The following is an 8,375-nucleotide window of genomic DNA, read 5'->3' as shown; positions in this document are numbered from 1 at the left end:
ATTGACAAATAGTGAGTCATGCATTTTAAATGTCTTAAGAGTACTTTAGTCTTCCAATATTTATTTCAATTCAAAGTTCTCATACTCCTTTAGAGAACTTTTTCTATACTGTTTCCCATTTATCTCTAGTTGGTTTATTAGTTATGCTACATTAAAATAAAGCAGGAACAATAGCCATTTGCATAGGATCCTAAGACGATCAAAGGAAGTGGTGGGATCAATAATTGATTGATTTCCTTTTACGAAATGATGAATTGTATCATTATGCTATTGACATATAATGACTGGTTAGAGTTTGTTGATGTTGTTGTTGTTGGCTAACAAATACTACTACTTGCTATTGACAACATTGATTTTCTCACCACTCCAAGAATCTAGCTAGGTTCTAAATTTGGTAATTATATTGGGAAAGAGGAAGAGGAAAGTTTGGCTAGTATTAACCTAGATCTCTTCATATACTTTTATTTAATTGATTCTTCCCTGTCCATTTTTAGTGGATCGCATGTGCTAGATCTTCATCTGCTATCTTAACGGACAAGAAAGTCATCAAAGTTAATCAGTGAAGTTCCCTTCAACAACCACCAATAACATTTTCATTAAGCCTAATTATTAATTGTCATGTACATCTTCTTTTTAAAATCTGTATATCTAACTAAGTATAATTTAACTGAAGGGAATAATTCAACAACTACCTACACTTCGTTTTCATTCTGCCAAAAAAAAAAAAAAAAAAAAAAAAAAAGACATTATTTTGCATTTCATAATTTTCCAATACCTCAATACTTTTAAGAACATGATATCATAACATCTTAACGCTTACCTTAACACGTGGCTATTTATCACAGGCTTATGAAATACTCATTTAAATTCAAGAGCTCTAACATGTTTTTATGTTTTATAGAACACCCTTTTGATTAAACTATTTCTTGCATGAAGTTCCCATCCATATAGAGTACAAACTCAGAAGGGACTTTAGAATTTAAGTTAGATTAATGTACAACCTTTAATATTCATAGCACTTAATTTATTACACTTTTGAAATTATGATTTCAAAATTTGATGTTTAACGAATCTTAGTGAGATTTTCACTTATATATCTTCAAATATGTCAAAAATATTGAGTTGAGTTAGAACACATTGTTCAAAGTTAGTTCTATCCACCTCTATACCAATTACCAACTAAGGAAAAATAGGTATGTGAAACAAGCTATCTTAATTTTCCTTCATGCAGCAATCACAAATCATGAATATGACAAATTTTTCAGTTTCATATTATTGTAGATATGACAAATTTTTCAGTTTCATATTATTGTAGAAAACACAGTATAGAAAGGAAAAGAGAAGCTTTGTATATATTTCTTGTGATAATCAACATTATGTGTATATAGCCTTCTTATATAGGCTCGAGTACACTGATGGATAGGGCTGCTTATTGGGTGCAATACCAATAAGCAAATAAGTCAATTTTGATGTTGGGTTATTCGTTGCGGTTCGGTTTTGAACAGCCTTAGATGGATCAGCATGACAATTGTAGAGTCTTACTTGTCTTCTAACTATATGTTTGTGTCCTATTCAACTTGATATACTACTAGTATACATGGAATGTACTACTAATATAGACAGGATATACATAGTCATTATCCTAATCAATACACATTTCTATTCCTGCTTAACTTCTGCTTCACTAGAAATCTTAATCTCCAACACTTCCCCTCAAGCTAGTGAGAGGTGGAACATCCACTCCTAGCTTGCTTCTAAAACTTGCAAACTGTTTTTTTGTAAGTGCCTTGGTATGAATATCAGCAAGCTGGTCTAGTGATCTCACAAAGTGTGTTATAAGTTGTCTTCTGGCATGTTTAGTCCTGGCATGTAGAACCGGATTCACAGTTATGTAGAGTGCACTAAGATTGTCACAAAACAATATTGAAGTTGTTAACAATGTGACACAAATATCCCTAAGGATATATGTTATCCATATAATCTCAGCTACAGCTGAGGCTAGTGTATGTACTCAGCCTCAACACTTGATCTTGCAACTGTGTGTTGCTTCTTGGATGCCCATGAAATACAATTAGCACCAAAATAGATTGCATATCATGTATTTAATCTTCTTGTTGTAGTACATCCTCCCCAATATGCATAAGAAAAGCCATGCAACCTTAGAGGTGATTTTGTAATCAATCTAAGTCCAAGATACACTGTTCCGTTGACATATTTGAGGATCCTTTTTATAGCCTGAAAGTGCTCACTATTTGGAGTCTGCCTGAATTGGCTTGCTAGATTCACTGCATGAGTTATGTTTGGCCTAGTTAGTGTGAGATACTGAAGACTGCCTACAATGCTTCTATATATTGAAGCATTGACAAGACTTCCCTTAGCTTCATGCAAACCATGCTTTTGTGCAAGTGGAGTGCTAACCGCCCTGGCTATGATTATGTTAGTTTTCTTGAGCAATTCTATGGCATATTTACTTTGATTTAGATGAATACCTCTATCAAAGTATGTAACTTCAATTCCAAAAAAGAAATACTGTTGACCAAGATCCTTCATTGTAAACTCCTTACCAAGTGTTGTAATTACTTCTTGAATATGTGTAAGAGAACTTCCTGTAACCACTATATCATCAATATACAGGAGGAGTAGGATAGTACCTTTTTTTGCAATGTAGGACAAACAATAATGAGTCTGCTCTACCGCATTTGAAACCAAGGTGAAGTAAGTACATATTGAACCTGTCAAACTAGGCTCTAGGTGCCTTTTTAAGACTATATAATGCCTTTTTAAGATAGCAGACATGGTTTGGGTACTTAGAATTAATAAAACATGGTAGTTGTACCATATGAACTTCTTCCTGCAGATGTCCATGCAAAAATACATTTTTGACATCAAGTTGTCTAATGGGCCATTGCAGACTGGCAGCAAAGAATCGATAACACTACTCTTATAGTAGTTTCCTTAACCACAGGGCTAAATGTTTCTTCAAAGTCAATTCCTTCAAGCTGAGAGTATCCCCTGGCAACCAACCTTGCTTTTTGTCTATCTATAGAACTATCTGGCTTTAGTTTGGTCTTGAACACGCATCTTTATCCAACCACATTCATTTATGTTATTCTAGGTACTGAAGTCCATGTCTCATTCTTATGTAATGTACCAAGTTCTTCCTTCATAACAACATAAAAATGTGGATTTCTGAGTGCTTAAGTCACCATTTTTGGCTCAGTATTTGCTACTTTATTTGCTGCTATCAGTGTTGCATGAGTGATTGGCACCTTCTTAGTCTTAAACCTTGTCATCATGTGATGACCTTCTACATTATCAGGAGGTTATGCTTCTTTTTCTATGATCTCTGGTGTGTCATTGAGAGGTTCAGGATTCAGATTACTTTCATTATCAAACCACTTTGATAGATCCAACTCCAATTGTATGCCTTGTGGATCAGATATAGTAATTTAATCAACTTTCTGTACACTGGCATCATCAAGGTTCTCACTTTCACTATCTGAGCTGAGGTCATGATCACTTCTTGATGAATCGACATTACTGTGATCATTATGTTGATCAGCAACAGGTGAGTCTGCTACATGAACATCAACTTCTAGTGAGTCTGCTTCATAAACATCAGTATTTGGAACATCAATAGTGTGATGAGGGTCGGATGAAGTGTCTAACACTTCCCCTGAGATGACAGCACCATTGTTTGGTTGAGACTTATCCTGCACATTAGAGAAAAACTCAAGGAAATTAGATATGTGAGTAAAGGTATTTGGAGAAAATTGTTCTGGTTACACATATGGTAATGTGTGCTCATCAAATATCACATGTCTAGACACAAAAACTTTCCTAGTTGATGGTTGATAACACCTATAGCTTTTTTGTTGACTGATGTAGCCAATGAACACACAGGATAAGTCTTTGGTGCAAACTTTGTTTGACCCTTGATATAAGGATAGCACCTATAACCAAACACTTTAAGACTATTGTAATCTGGAGATGCCCCATAAAGCTTGACAAAAGGTATTTCATTCTTGAGAACTTAAGGTGGTAGTCTGTTTATCAAGAACACAGCAGTGAGGAACGCTTCTACCCATAAAAATAGAGGTAGTTTTGCATGAAAAAGCACTGTTAGACCAGTTTCTAATATATGTCTATGTTTTCTTTCAGAGATCCCATTCTATTCAAGGTACTAAGACATGACATTTGTCTAATGATTCCACAGCTTTCACTACTAAAAAAACAGCATTTAGTGACGGACGTATTCCGTCACTAATCAGCATATATCTGTTGCTAAACATGTGTTGCGACGGATTAGCGACGGAATGTCGTCTGTTGCGATTTTGCGCGTTGCTAACCTATTAGCGACGGAAAAATGAAATCCGTAGCAAACTTAGCGACGAGTAGTGACGTATGAAATCCGTTCCACATTATAGCAACGGATCATTTTGTTGCTATTTTTATGAATTCCGTGACTAATTTCATATTTCATTTCGTCGTTTTAGTAAATTAGCGACGAAAACCATTGTCGCTAATCGGTCGCAAAATATTTGAATTATTTGTGCATTTAGCGACAATACAATGTTTGTTGCATGATCTGAAGCCTCTTCGTTTTCCCTCTAGCAACGACCAAAATCCGTCACAAATCATCACAAATATTTTTTGTCCGATTTTTTTTTATTTTAAATACACCGTTGAAACATACTAAATACAAAGTAATAAATACTCTTAAAAATAACTCGACATTCACATAAAATAATATTTATAAAAAAGATTCAAAATAGATAGCGAAATCTTAATCGTTAAGTCCAAAACACCGACAACACCAAGCTATCAACTACCAAAAGAACCCACACATCCATCAAGTATTGTTAGTGCATAATTTTGTTCTTTCCAACAAAAAGCAGATAACTTTGTGCTTGAGATCCAAGACCATATATTCTTCTCTTCCTTGTTCCCCCGCGCACTTCATAATATGCTTCACATTGATCACTATCAGACTGAGACTGTGATTTTTCCCGTAATATTTCTTGATATCTTTCCTGTAATAAGTAGTGAAATTAAACATCAAGAATACTAACCATTCAATTTTACCAAATAAAAAGAGAAATGAATTCCAAAGATAAGGGAGCAGATATTTATTCATTTTTCGTTGGAATTGAAGTCTCATGATGACCAACAAAAAAGAGTCATACAACTTGGATATAAATGATCATATACACTGTCTCTAAACACTGTCTATAAACTGTACGAGTTTATACATAAAACATATCTCTGCGTTTATTTGTCTACTGCAGTGTGAATAATTTTACTTAAGTCAAAAAGAAAAGCTGGTTGGTCCCTTCATAAGACACAAATGATGAACTTATGGTCCACACGTCTACCAAAACGAAAAGGACATCCCCTAGCCACAAACTTTTTGACAATATATCACCTCAATTTGCTCTTTAGCAAAAGCAAATAGTTAAAGGGAACTTGTTATTGAGCACCTCTAGAGATTAAGAAGCAGCAAAATAAGTACTAGAGTGCAAGCTACTTGTAATACACCAAAATTATTTAATTTACACAAATGATGGTAAAGAAAATTATGCAATGAATCTATTTTAATTTGTTATAACTTCTAACAAAGCTATATGTTTCATCTTGGCTTACTTATCCCATTGTAAAGCTTCTTTTAGCATCGACGGTATATAGAAATTAAACTCCAACAAATTTAAGGAAAAAAAACTCCTACAACCCTGATCACGCAACTTCTTTTATTTCTTTTCGGGGATATTAATATAAATAACTGGGTCAAATTTACATGTTTATTTTTCTTAATTGGTATACATAAATTAGACACGATTATATACATATTAGTCCAAGTGCATGTTGCATGAATTTGTCTCCACGGAGACTTGATCCAACCGAGTTGAATTGGCAAAAACCAAGCAACCATTTAATCTCAATTCATTACCGATCATAGAAATGACCGTAGGTAATGAACAACAAAATGTAAAGACAGGAGTCATTAAAATTCAGAACTGCACAGCCATTACACCTTAGTTCTCAAAATAGAAACCAAGTGCAGCACTATGTTCTCAGTGCAACAACACTCAAAATTATCTCAAGGTTGTCCCAACAATGAATTTAAAAGTGCCACAAAAGCCTTTAAAACAAGACACCTTGACAAGGAAATGTAACAAAGATAGCATCCTTGATCCTAACGGTGTTTTATACAAATGAATGTGGCAACTACGCCGCCCATTTAACACCGATAAGGCTCCATTGCGATAAGAATTAAGCGAAAATATGCGGAATAGCTTACCCGAAGTTCGGCGACCAAATGATCCAAAATGCAGCGATTTCTTACCAACAAACCCAACTCCAAATGTGGCTCGAAAAACCAACGAGAAAGAAATAATCACTCCATTTCAAGTTTAGCACAAATTAGGGATTTCGATAAGCCGCCAAGTTATGCAAAACAAATAAAGGGTGAAGAATGTGTCACACCCTCATCTTACTAGGGTGTGATGGGCACCCGACCCCATATTCGGAGCCGAGCGAACCATGAATGTCAATCACGTCACTCTTATTACAAACATAATCTTTCGGACTCTTAATTAGACAAAAATGACACATACAGTAACTATTTTTGGAAATAATCTTTTGTAGCTTACAACTCGACAGAATTTGTAATTATATGTAATTTTAGAAATCCTTTCGTGAGTGAACACACAGGAGATAATTATTAGGACAAAAGGTAAAAGAAAATTCCCAAACATGATGCCCACTATTCCACTCCAATATTAAAATAGAAGCTTAGTGCTAGATTTCAAAAGTTTCAATCGACACTTTTAAAAATGGAAGATCTAATTTATTTATTTGAAATCATTTCTATATACACTAGTTGGCTGGCCGGTTGCTAAGATCTAATTTATTTGAAGAGCAATAGAACATATAGCAACATGCTTTACACTTCAGTGATTCAGAGTTATTCTATGCCTTCAAAAGTGATAAAGTTAAAGGCTGGATATGGGCTATTGCAAAATGTGAACCATTATTTACTCTCTGGATCAATAATTTTGCGAAATCTTTGAATCTTTCCTCAATGGGCAACTTATATGACAAGACCGTTTACACCATAACAAAAGAGATTAAGTTCACAAATTAATAAAATAAAAACTAGTCTATATCTTTGTCACGCCAGCGAGTTTAGAACACCAAATGTGAAAGATCAAAAACTTCAGTACTTAAGACCATTAAGTCACCGCCATTCAAAGCTTACACCTAGTCCTATATGCGATGCCTCTATATCTTCTTTTTTTCCGATAGGTATATGTTTTGCCTCTATATCAAATAGAAAAATGATTCCACAACTACATAATGCCTCATGTTTCCGATGAAGAAGCAAAAGACACTCGCTATTGCTATGTCATTACAAGCCAATCATGTAAGGCGAAGACAGGGGATCTAAGACAGACATCTCACTTTAGTTTAGGTTCATGAAGCTGTTGTGGTTGGTTGACATGCTTCTTGTGTCCTATCCACCGCTGTCCGATTTGGTTCCGCAGGTGTAGTCCCGACAAAAAATGTGTACATATAATAATTGTTGAAATAGACCTTTAAAAGATGATGATAGGAAAGCAATTATGTTAGGAAAATGCCTAAAATAATGTGTTGAGTCTAAACGAACTTATCGAGAGATGGACCTATTATCTTGAATGTTCAAGTTGAAGTCTAGATTCAATCAAAAGTTTGTTTTAAGTTCAAAAAAATGGAAGCTGATAACTTTAAAACATAGTGTGTATAGGTGAACTGTGTCAAATAAAGTGTGATGAAACAGTCCCCTATGTTTGAAACAAATGTCATTTGCCTTTTGTGTTGTAAGCAAGTCCTTTGATAATGTGAAAATCTTTCATTTGGCATTACTTTATATGAAATCTGTTGAGTTCAAAAAGGGATAAGCTGGTCATTAATTTGTTTAATTTGATTATACCTGTTTGGTGTTATCTCTGCCTGCTGGTTTGAATATTTTGCAGGGCTATTTATTAAAGTCATCATATAAGGCTTAAGTTTTTCATTAGTTTAAACTAATATTATTAGTATCCTAACTATAAAAGCTAATACACTTGTAAAACGAATTATGATGAAAGTTATACCTTGAATTCCCCAAAATAAAAATTTCTAGTATCTTCGAGACACCTTTCCAATTGATTCCATTGGGATCAAGTTGATTTTTGAAAGATGCGGTATTAGAGCATTCTTTAGAAGGTTCCAACCTGCATAAATTTGAAAATATTATTTCAAGGCCTACCACAAATTATATATATAAAAAAAATATAAGCATGGACTAACCCTGCAGGAGTAAGAGTAACAAGTGTAAGTGTCCGCCTACGACGACT

Source organism: Lycium ferocissimum, chromosome 7 (assembly GCF_029784015.1).
Source record: "Lycium ferocissimum isolate CSIRO_LF1 chromosome 7, AGI_CSIRO_Lferr_CH_V1, whole genome shotgun sequence".
Classification (NCBI taxonomy): domain Eukaryota; kingdom Viridiplantae; phylum Streptophyta; class Magnoliopsida; order Solanales; family Solanaceae; genus Lycium; species Lycium ferocissimum.
Note: the sequence above shows the minus strand (reverse complement) of the source record.